This window comes from Cyprinus carpio, chromosome A24 (genome assembly GCF_018340385.1).
Source record: "Cyprinus carpio isolate SPL01 chromosome A24, ASM1834038v1, whole genome shotgun sequence".
Lineage (NCBI taxonomy): Eukaryota > Metazoa > Chordata > Actinopteri > Cypriniformes > Cyprinidae > Cyprinus > Cyprinus carpio.
The window spans coordinates 7,212,116-7,224,521 of record NC_056595.1 but is presented as its reverse complement, the minus strand read 5'-3'; the positions used below and the strand labels follow the sequence as shown (position 1 = coordinate 7,224,521).

Here is a 12,406-nt window from a genome sequence, read left to right as displayed (position 1 = left end):
CACAGACAAAGCCTTATTTTGTTTATATGAAGAGATTTATTTTATTTGTTACCTTTTTATTTGATTTGGGGCTTGTTTGAAAAAGTGTCACTTTAGTTTTGTTATTTACATTTACATTCTATTTAAATTTTGTCATTTAGCAGATGCTTTTATCCAAAGCTACGTACAAATGAGGACAATAGAAGCAATCAAAACCAACAAAAGAGCAATAATATGCAAGTGCTATATTAGTATATTATAGTTATATTATAATTTCACAAAGAAATGTACAGCATTTTGTCCAAGCAATAATAAAAGGACACATTATTAAAAATAAAAATCGTGAATCGAATCGAATCGTGAAATCAAAATCGTGAATCGAATCGTGAGTTGAGTGAATCGTTACATCCCTAATATATACACACATATACATATACACACATATACATATACATATATATATATATATATATATATATATAAAAAAAATAATTCATTAATAAAAAAATTTTTTAAGTAACAAACATTTTTCATGAATAAATTAATTAGTAATTCTCTAACAAAAATACAAGCTTGCAAACATGAAGAAATACACGCATACCCTACAAACATTTTTCATGTATAAATTAAGTAGTAATTCTCTAACAAAAATACAAGCTTGCAAACATGAAGAAATACACGCATACCCTATAGACTATAGTTTTTATTTTATTTTTTTTTGCTCATTTTATCTACACAGTTTATTGAATTCCACCAGTGGAACAGACAAACAGAACTGGGATTCATGCAAATATACCTGCTCAATGACCGTTAGCCCTCATTAATATTCACTAGACATGCAAATGAAGCCAAGAACCAGTATCACAGGTACAGTACCTTAACCAGTACCCACTGTATAGACAATGATGTAACCTAACTCTGACCAAAGTCTGTAATATGTGATGAGATGCCACAAAATAATTGCCAATAAAAGCCATTACTAATTTCTATATCACTCTTTGTGCAGACTACATGCAAAAAAAAAAAAAAAAAAAAAACAATGTACAGTGAAATGTATCAAATTCATAAAGATTTTTATTTATTATTAAATCAGTCCAATTGATCGACAAATCAGTACAGGGGTGTGAATCATGCAATCAATCAGTTAATCAAATCAATCAGTAGGGGACATTATGGCCTGGTTTCACAGTCAGGGTTTAGGCCATAGTTCAATAAAGACATTTAAGTGTCTTTTATAAACATTCCTTATAAAAAAAAAAAAAAAAACCTTTCCGGTATGCATCTTGAGACAAAACAATGGCACTGATATATTTAAAGATATGACAGTACAAGTTTCTTTCAGTTAAAACAGCTCAGACACGTTCACATTAAAATTTGATCCACATTAAAATTTTGTTGGGAGTAGGTCAACAGAAAACAAATAAATAACTAAAAATAAGCACGTAAACACTTGAATCCAAGTGTTTTCTCAATCAGTGCCATGATACGTAGGCCTATGTTTACTTGCGTTTAACATCTTACATGGACACATCTATTCCAGAAAAAAATGATCCGGCAAAATTTCTACCGGCTGAAAGATTTCTACCACTGGATATTATATCCTGCCCAACCCTGTGCCTTAGTGCAGCACTCTCTCCAGCACTGAGAGGTGAATTTCAGGAGAGGAGAGCAGTGCTGTTGACTCATAGCTGATGATCGTGAGCACAGCTGTGTGTGGATGAACACTGGGGAGAGATTCTACTCAGTGTGATGCCTCTGCTCTCCATGGAGCACTGCTCAAATTAATTTAGAGATTTTATTCAGCACAGTCATGCTGAGGACAGAGGAGGAAAATGAGGGAGGAAAACCCCTGCGCCCAGCAGAGAGGCCTGCAATGCTCCTTATTTGAATGCTGCTTTCACTGTCGGTGTCACAGGGCCCCTTCTCTACCTGACCGCAACAGCCTGACAGCAAACCCACACACACTCTCTGCGCTAAAGGAAACGGAAGTCATTCAACGGTTTATATGTCGGCATTTGAAAGACAAATATTTCAATTTTAAGCTACATTTCTGGGCTACACAATTAATACAATTTATGAAAGAAAAGATATGGTCTTGTGTGATATACTTAAATATATAGTCTGTGCTGTCTCAATTCAATTCAATTTCAATTCTAATTTTGCTCATATGTTTTCGATGTCTCAGAGATGTTCAATTTTAATCTGCTGTGCAGTGCACTCCAGCTTGACATTATTTTAACATTCCGAACATATCTAACCAAGTTATTTGACAAATATAACACTACACCAGTCAAAGATAAGAGACACTAAAAATAACTTAAAGGCTTTAATTTACTGCATTACTGTATAACACTATAATTATTAGACATGCGCAGTGTCAGCTAGTGGACTCGTTCGGTCTCAGCATTTACCTTGTACCCTTGCTGTTTTAAATGGACACAAAAATCAGCCTGCATGTGAGCGTGGATATCAGCAAATTCCATTATGTGCACAGTGTGTGGGCCGTCGTGGAGCATGGACAGCCTTTCTATACTTTGGGCTTGCATAAGTGCAAAAACTAAATTATACTTTGCGCTTTAGACTTGAGACCAGTTCACATTAACTATATTAGAGTCTGCACCCACACACAATAACGTTCTGATTAATATAAGCATGCGCTGCAGTTACGTCGCCTGCCACTTTAAATGGTCAAGCTCTTTAAAGGGTTTGGTGGTTTCTGACTGGATATCATTGTACCCGTCATTCATCAACAACAATAAATAAATAAATAATAATTTAAAATATATATTTTGAAAGTGATTCCTCTGTGTCATTATTATTGGAGATGTGCTGTGGACTTGCTTGCTCTCATATAAATTGAAAGCTGAGTCATAGTCATCATTATAGTTATTGCCCTTGATGTAAACAGGCCTTTAGGGCTTCACTCAGGTCCATCAGTTCTCTCAGATATTAGGTGCACTTACTTATGTTAAGTAATAACTCAATCAGTGTTTCAAAAGTGGAAAGATGTCAATAAAACAAACTGTATACAATGTCATGTAACGTTGCACTTTCCTCAGGAAACACATTCAATGTTTAGAGCTTATTAGCTATTTAAAGGAGTCATATGATGCGATATCAAGTGTTACAAGCTGTTTGTGAATAGATAAGATCCCTAAAGTTGCAAAGACTAAAGTCTCAAAACCCAAAGAGATATTCTTTATAAAAGTTAAGACTCGTCCACGCCCTCCTAAAACTCCTAATTTAAACACGCCCCCACGTCTACATCACAATGTTGGAAGATTTGCATAAGGCCGCCGAAATGTTCACGCAAAGAAAGAAGGCAATATTGTTGCTCCACTGCTGCTGCCATGTTGTGAATATGCTGTGTGTTTCGTTGCGAAAGCGAAAATACTTTGTTTGGCCTTTCAAAAGAGGACACGGCTAGAAATCTGTGGTTAAGTTGTATTTACAACACTGTTCCAGAACAGTTCAAACTAAATATTCAGATGCGTGCAGTGCATTTTATTGCAGACTGTTTCCTGATCCTGGGAACGTAGACTACAGTGCCGGCTGTTCTGACTCACAGTCTGTAAGTACGTTTACATATTTAACCCTCTGGGGTCGACAAACGCGGATACACGTTTTGTGGCATTTTCTGCTGATAACACCGAAAAAAAACTAATTACACTTTCAGTTTTAATCATACAGATAAGAGCAATACATCAATCGAATCTGTAAAGGGTCTACTTTTATTTGTATACACACATAATAACAAAACTTTATGCATTTATAAAACAACGAAAAAAAAACCGGGTGCGTTATCTGCAGCCTTGGTCTGCAGTGATCTTCATTTAGAAACACATCATTAAAATGAACTGTAACTCAGTGAATACTCAACACAGAGACATGAGAGATATATCTATAGAAAGCTTGACATGTCTACTTTTAAACTAAGCAAGTCTTATCTAAAACAAATATTCTGTGATAAAGAAATCCATATGAAACCAACGCAATATCCAGTCTTTCATGTCTCCCTTCATTATATCTAATGCGACCACGCCCACGCGCTGAGTGCACTATAGATTAGGGCTGTGCAACATATCTAATGATATGATCATGCGCATCTAGTCAGTAAATCTGGTTCCATGATTAGCACTAAATCGCCATCACCTGCTTTCAAATGGAGCGGCATTTAATAGACAGAGCCATAGATCACTGACAAGCTACGCAATATCGCGTACATTATCGCAGATGAATCGCCTTCGATAATGAACGTGATATTGCGTAGCTTGTCAGTGATCTACGGCTCTGTCTATTAAATGCTGCCGCATTTGAAAGCAGGTGATGACGATTTAGCGCTAATCAGGGAACTGGCTTTACTGACGAAATGCGCGTGACAATCACATGCGATATATCGCCCAGCCCTACTATAGATATTATAATGGTCCACGTGAAGCTCGCGGCGGGTAAACACCCACATCACAGCAAACAAAGCAGGAAGTTTTTTAAATTTTACTTTTCGCTTTGTGCTGAATAAGACAGAATCCAACTCAGAAAAGACTCACTGTGACAAATAAGACAGAATTCACCTCAAGAAGCTTTGGATTACCTTTGGATTATTGATGCAGCGGCTTGATCCAGCAGAGATCATAAACATGAGTAAGTCTTTTTTTATTAACCTAACATTACTTGTATTAGTTTTCACATAACTTGTACACATTTTGCTAGACTTTTTCCAAACTATAATTCCTGACTAAATGTATAATCAAGTGAAACATTATAAAGCCAGAGGAAAAGCTGACTGCTACTGTACTTGCGAAAATGTGCTTTGATACATTAGCCTGATAACTTGAAGTCAAGTGTGGTTAAAACGCAACTCAGCGGTCAAAAGCTGCAAATGCATTTTGCAGACACAACAGCAGTGGTATAAAAAAATAAAAAATAAAGAAGAAGAAAAAAGCTCCTCTTGGTTGAGTACCGTCTGTGTGAGTGTGTATATTAGGAACGGTTCAACTTTTTCACGGTTCGGTTTGTATCACAATTTTAGAGGTATGCTTCGGTATGTGCTGTGTTTATGGAAAAACTATACTTTCAAATAAAAAGAAAGAAAATAAGAATATTCTAACTACAAGCAACAGCACAAATATATACAAAAGAGTAAAGATAGTAACTTTCAGTTTTTTTAGTAGGTCTAGCATTAGTTTTTAGGTACAGAAATTGAATAAAGTAATCAAATGTAATACAGCATTGCATATTTGACTGTATAAATTAAAGATTAATCTTTATTTAAGTTACAAAAGCTATCCAATCAAAAGCAGTGAGTGATTTATTTGTTGTTGCTGTTCGATTAATATTAAGAAAGTGCTGTCACTTTAAGAGAATGCACTGATCCAGTGCACTGATACAGTACGTTCAGCCGGCTATGTCTGCTATAGGACACTTACCAAGATGGACATTTTGACAATTTTTGTGTGAATTTGTCTATTCAAATACAATACTTCAGAGAGAGCTTAATATTTGCTTGTGTTCTGAGATGCAGGCAATACTTCAGAGAGAGCTTAATATTCACGTGTGGGTTTGCACACTTCGGATGAGCGCATGCACAGCTTCTCACTGCTCACATGAGCTCGCGTCCTCTGGCTCTTAAATGTTTAAACTGGCAAAACTTAAATGAGTTTAGTTTCAGCACAGAAATCAACGTGTGCTTTTCAGGTCTCTCCTGCGTGCCCAGGTGATAAAGAAAATAAATGACTGCTCATATTCCAGCATACAGCATTCGCACTGAACAAGAGTGAATGTTTTGTCCAGGTTTGGCTGTTGTTGTAATGTACTGGGAAGCCAGAATGCACATCCATCAACAGAAACATACATTAGCCAAACCCTGTTTTTTTACGTGTTATTTATAAGAAACCATATTACAGATGCAATGTCAGATTTAAGTTGAACCGCGGTCCTAGCGTGTGCTGTGTGTGAACCGAAAGTTTCGCTTTTTTTTCTCGAACCATCCCACCCTTAGTGTGTGTGTGTGTGTGTGTGTGTGTGTGTGTGTGTGGTGTGTGTGTGTGTGTGAGTGTGTGTATATAGTGTATATATATATATATATATATATGTGTGTATATATATATATATATGTATATATGTATGTATGTATGTATGTATGTATATATATATATGTATGTATGTATATATATATATATATATATCTATATATATATATATATATACACACACACACCACACACACACACAGTACAGGTCAAAAGTTTGGAAACTTTACTATTTTTAATGTTTTTCGAAAAGAAGTTTCTTTCTGCTCATCAAGCCTGCATTTATTTGGTCAAAAATACAGAAAAAAAAATAATAATATTGTGATAAAATTATTACAAATTTAAAATAATTGTTTTTAAATTTATTATACTTTAAATTATCATTTATTTCTGTGATGCAAAGCTGAATTTTTAGGATCATTATCACATGATCCTTTAGAAATCATTCTAATATGATGATTCATTATCAAACTTGGAAACAGTTCTGCTGCTTTATATTTTTTCAGAACATGTGATACTTTTTTAGGATACTTTGATGAATAAAAAGTAAAAAATAAAAATTTTTAAAAAAAGCTATGTTTTTAAAATATAAATATTTTGTAATAACAATATGCACTACTGGTCAGTAATTTGGGGTCAGTAATTTTTCTTTTCTTTCCTTTTTTTAAATAAAATCAATACTTTTATTCAGCAAGGATGTGTTAAATTGATAAAAAGTGATAGTAAAGAAAATATATTATTAGAATATATTTACAATATACACTACCATTCAAAAGTTTGGGCGTCAGTAAATTTTTATTCTTTCTTTTTTTGAAAGAAATTAAAACTTTCATTCAGCATTGAATATTGATATTCATTCAAATTGATAAGAAGTGATAGAAAAGATTTATATTGTTAGAAAAGACTTCAATTTTGAATAAATGCTGTTCTTTTTAACTTTTTATTCATCAAAGAATCCTGAAAAAAGTATCGCAGTTTCCAAAAAAATATTTGGCAGTGCAACTGTTGCCAACATTGATAATTCTAATAATAAATCATCATATTGGAATGATTTCTGAAGGATCATGTGACACTTTATACTGGAGTAATGGCTGATTTAAATTCAGCTTTGCAACACAGAAATAAATGATATTTTAAAGTATATTAAAATAGAAAACATTATTTCATGAACGGTATTGTGTATGTATGTATATATATATATATATATATAATATATTATATATATATATATATATATATATATATATATATATATATAATATTATTTATTATTACAGGATTACAGGCTATATGTATATATATAGTATATATATATATGTATATGTATATGTGGTGGGTATATGTATATACATACATATATATATATATATGGAGGTGCTGACTGTGATACCGTTGTTAAGCTGCAACACCAGTTACGTCACTTGCCCACCACGGCACCGACCCCCACCGCTGTTTTGATTTTTTATAGTAATAAAAATCATTTTGTTCAATAAAACAACAGACACTACAATTAAAAAATTAAACACGGCTGCTCAATGCAGCATGCCTAACGACAGTTGCACAGATAAGATATCATTTATTTGAAGAGAGTGAGTCGAGCTGTCTGACAAAAATAGTGAGGTGAGACAGACAAGATGATGGCGGATGAATTAATTTTGAAATGAAGTGCAAAAGCGCCTGTTTGGCAATATTTTATATTTTAAAAATCCTGTTGACTTTTGCAGTTTATCTAAGGTGATATTGGAAGTTTTTTTACACATTTGTTTCTTATGTAATTGGTTCCACAGTGTTTGCTAATTTTTACTTTATTTAAACTTTGTGTAATTTATTTTATTTGACATAAAGCAATATTCCTTACCCCAAATCCTTATTAATCCATATCCTAACTTATTCTTATCTTAACTTTCTCAATATATCAATGTGTGATATTAGCAATTTTTTATATAAAAAAAAATTTTTTTTTTTTTTTTTTTTTTTACTGTCTAATTAAGCTCATTGGTGTACGCATAGTAATATGTATAATAGTAAGTTCCAATTCTCAAATCTGACTGGACAAGCACTTTTCAACATTGTTGTTGACATTTCAGCAGTATGAGTACAGAGATCAAAGGCGATTCATCTTCAATAAAGAACTCCATAGCAGTTACATTGTTATGCTATGAGGTGGCGGCAAGGGACTGTCTTTATGAGTCAGTCAGCTAATACATTTAAAATTGTGATTCATTCATAATTCAAAGAAGCTGTTGAAATTAATTTAACTTTGAGTGCTACTTTACAAAGCTCAATCGACAATCAACACATTACCTGGATTATACTGAAGCTGATGTTTCACTTCATAGTGAACATTGCCACTGATTCAATGCACTGAACAGCACTGGCACCAGTCATGGAAATCCCCTTAAATGCTGAATGGATGCTATGATAAAGATATCGCTTTCTTCAGCTGATGGCAAACTGATTTTTATCACAAATATATGACTTGACCTGATGAAGGACAGACACAGGTAATCATATCTACTCAGTCGGTCTCTCTCTCTCTCTCTCTCTCTCTGTCTATTAGTGCAAATCTACAGAACCTCTGTATAGATCACAAAGTCTGAATGAGGTAAAAAGAGCTAGTTGATATAAAAATAATACTTTCTTCACTCTTGTTTTGATTATTAACTTACTGAATATTCAATACACATCAATTAACTGTTAAACAAAAAGGGCATTGCCTTATGAAAAAAAGTAAACATCGCGGTTGCTTGGCAGTTTCTTGTCAGTATCGCGATATTACAATGTTGTGGTTATTGCAATAGCCCTAGCGCTCATTATTAAATATATGTGTTTAATTAATTGATTGTTAAATATAATTTATTTTTGGTTTCAGTTGTTTTTTTATTTTAATTTTTTTTTTTTTTTTTTTGGGTTCCTGTAAAAATTCAATTAAAAGCATAACAACAAATATGTTTGGTATCAGCACAGCAATATTATCAAGTATGTGATGAAAAATGTGATGAAAAGGGTTGTTTATGCTCTGTTCCCCCTCTCTCATGATCCCTTGGGAATCTGAGAGGCTCCGGTCATGCACAGGACCCCTCTCACTGAGGCTGTTTGGAGAATTCCAGCCAATCAGATGAGAGATGCCATGCTATGATTCAGTTCGCCTTGCACTCTTATCTGAGCCAGTACTGGCTTGGCTGTATAAAAACAAGACTAGGCGAGTGACATCAATTCTGCAGTGGGTGACTTCAGTATTCTACAGGCTTAGAGGAAACAGTGCTGTTAATCTACACAAGAAAGACAGAATGACAACAACAAACACTTCAAGTCTTTCTGATGGGGGCCATTCGGGAGGCCTAGACCTCCATATTGTAAACAGGGAGTAACCTCTAGAGCAAATACTGTAGGGCTGCATTTAACAATTTTTTTGATAATTGATTTATTTATTACTTACATAGACTTCAGCTACATCTCAATGTTGGCACTTCACACTGAAGTTATTTGTTGCTTTTGTTTAGTTTCTTATCATCAAATGCAGACTCAGCGGACCAAAAACTAGGATTGCACGATACATCGGCCACCATATCGTTACGGTGTTAATGTTAATTTTAATGTTATCATTATCGAACCGATAAGAAAATTTTGCAGATATATTAAAGCCGATAAATAATGCATTATTTCCTGCAGAGACACTTCAGATGCGCACTGTTCGCAATTATGGTTTTTAATTGCTTGAAATATTATTGGAATCACTTCAAAAATTGCACCTTCATGACCAGCACAGTTAAAGTGCCCCTATTATGCAGGGCTCTAGACTAACATTTTGCACTGGTTGCACTGGTGCACCTAACTTTTTTTTTATTAGGTGCACCACCACAAAAGTTAGGTCGGTGCACCCAAATTTTCGACCGCATTGCATTTAACACCGCAGTTTTACAAGTTCACCTTTTTTTTTTTTTTTTAAATCGCTGTCCATATAGGCAATATTGACTTGTAAATGATTATCTAACAATCTTGTCAACATAAAGTTCTTTATTTTAAGCACAATTCTACAAGAAAGGTAAATTACTGAAAAAGTGTTGGTGCTTTACTGAGCTGAAATTTAAACTTAAAACATCTCAAGATAAATGAAATAAAAAGAAAATCTAAATTAATTGTTTAAAGGGCTTCAAACTGAACATCTCATGGCTCAATGTATTATGGACTATCCTCCATTGCAGTCACATGCCCCTCGGATGGCCAACTCCTGTAGTTTGGCCTTCTTGATCTTTGGCATTGGCTAAACCAGCTGGTTAGACTCTCTCTAGCATCAAAATCTTCCAGACTTGGCCCCTCTACACTGATTCTTATCAGATCTTCCACTGTGTCTGAATGAATGGATGCTCTAGTGTCTGATTCGAACAGCTAAACAGTCCCTAAACAGCTTATACTACTGTCTCAGCTATTAAAATAGTTTGGTTTTGTATGTAATAGCAAAGTGATTATATTTTGTTTCATTTTTTTAAGTTAATTTAGAAAAACGTTTGGAGCATTTTTTGTTTGTTAAATATAAGTTTTAGCTTTTTTTTTTTTTTTAAAGTAACGACCAAGTGGCCAGTGTTAGACAGTGAGTCTATGTTTGATCAATTTAGCCTTCTAAAATTATCACGACTTGCCTAAAATAAAATCTATAGATATAAAACAGTTCAAGCATATAACAATGTTTAAACATTAGACCCAGATAAATGTGCCCTATATCCAATAGTTTGTGCGGAGACGCTTCAGGACATGGAGACGCCAGCGAGATCACTTGCATTTTTTCAGTGGATATGCCGTCATTTTTGCACATAAAGGTAAGAGTAATATATAATTCATAACGGCAAAGGGTCTTTTATTTGTGTGCACTCACAATATCAACAAAACGTTGTGCTTTTATAAAATAAAGAAAACAAACACGATGCACTTTCTGCGTCTCATCTTTCACAGGAGTACAAAAATGAACCGAAACTCAGTGAAAACATGGCTCACAGAGATGATAAATATATCTATAGAAAGCTTTAAATGACTACTTAAAATAAAACAAATTGAAAACAAACACTCTTTCATGATAATCATAATCCATAAAGATGCACTTCTCTCTAAAGGGGCGTCTGAGGAGATGGCCAGTCAGGATTAGCAACTTCATCCTTGCGACACAGACTCAGAAAACACTAGTTTTTTAGTAAATAATTCAAATATCTCCTTACTATTTCCCCCTGTCACATTTATGGTAATTACTTTGTGGTACCTATTGAGGTGCCATGTGTAAAATTTGAGGTAAAAATATCCAAAAAATGACCTACACGCATCAAAAGAATGAGAAGAAATAAGGGCGATGATGTCATTAAAAAAACGTCAAGTTATAGTGCTGCAGAGATATCAACCTTAATTAGCATTAGCATTACTAGCCACGGCCCGACAGGTGTCGTAATACCAGTTTCCGGCCATGGGAGGCGGTATGCGGGCAACATAACCACCAACCAACCTGCAATACACTAATAACTCAGGCACGGCTTGTGGGCGTACTTGAACCCTGATGTCAATCGCGTGGAAAGTACAGCCCACTACTTCGTTTCAGTTCAGGGAAGAGAGCGGAAGGATTGCTGAAGCCCTGGGCAAGAGACACCTACCACCACCACCCGCTACAAGGAACACAACCGCGTTCGGAATCACAAATCAAATCCGATAAGAAAAGGAGCCGAAACAGAGTAAACATCGGCACTGCTTTCCATCGCTGGAGACAACTGATGGACTTGAAAGAAATGAGGTTCGATTCCGAACTTGCAACATTTCTTTTGGATTGGTAAGTAAGATGCTGTTAGTATTTCGCTAGAAGTTTGTTTTATATGTTTGCGTATTTTTTTCGGGAAGTTATAACATAGAAATGTATCGAAGGCTGTTCTAATGTTAGCGATGGCTAACCGTAGCTGCGTTTGATAATTAGCTAGCTATAACTTACCCACAGATCCGATCCGGTTTTCACCTGTTATCTACCAAAGCCCGTCTCTACCAAGCTGATGCTAAAATGTAACATTACCTAAGAAGCTTGAAATGTCTTCGATGATAATGAACCCGAGAGAGAGAGCGCCCCGGCCGCGCGCGCACTCACTCACTATATTCAGAGCGGTCAAGTTTTTGAAAGCGTGTGAAAAGAGTCAATTGCGTGTGTCTCACGGTGAATGCTTGAGAGTTGGCAGCTCTGGTTACGTTGGTTGGCGCTAGCTTGGTCAACATCAGCTGTCTGATGTTGACCAATGATGTTGACAGAATGCTGTCTGTCAAATTAATTTAATTCAAATAATGTGTATACAACTCAAAATGTAATATGAACAAAACGAATATGAAACATATTCACTGGTAAAGGTGAAGGGGAGTAGCTTGAAGATGTCATGTTT

General features: G+C 34.8%; 1 pseudogene; it reads right to left on the bottom strand.

Annotated features, from left to right (window-relative positions):
* LOC109050390 overlaps window positions 1-12,406 on the bottom strand; it is a 140,145-nt pseudogene that overhangs the window by 109,095 nt on the left and 18,644 nt on the right.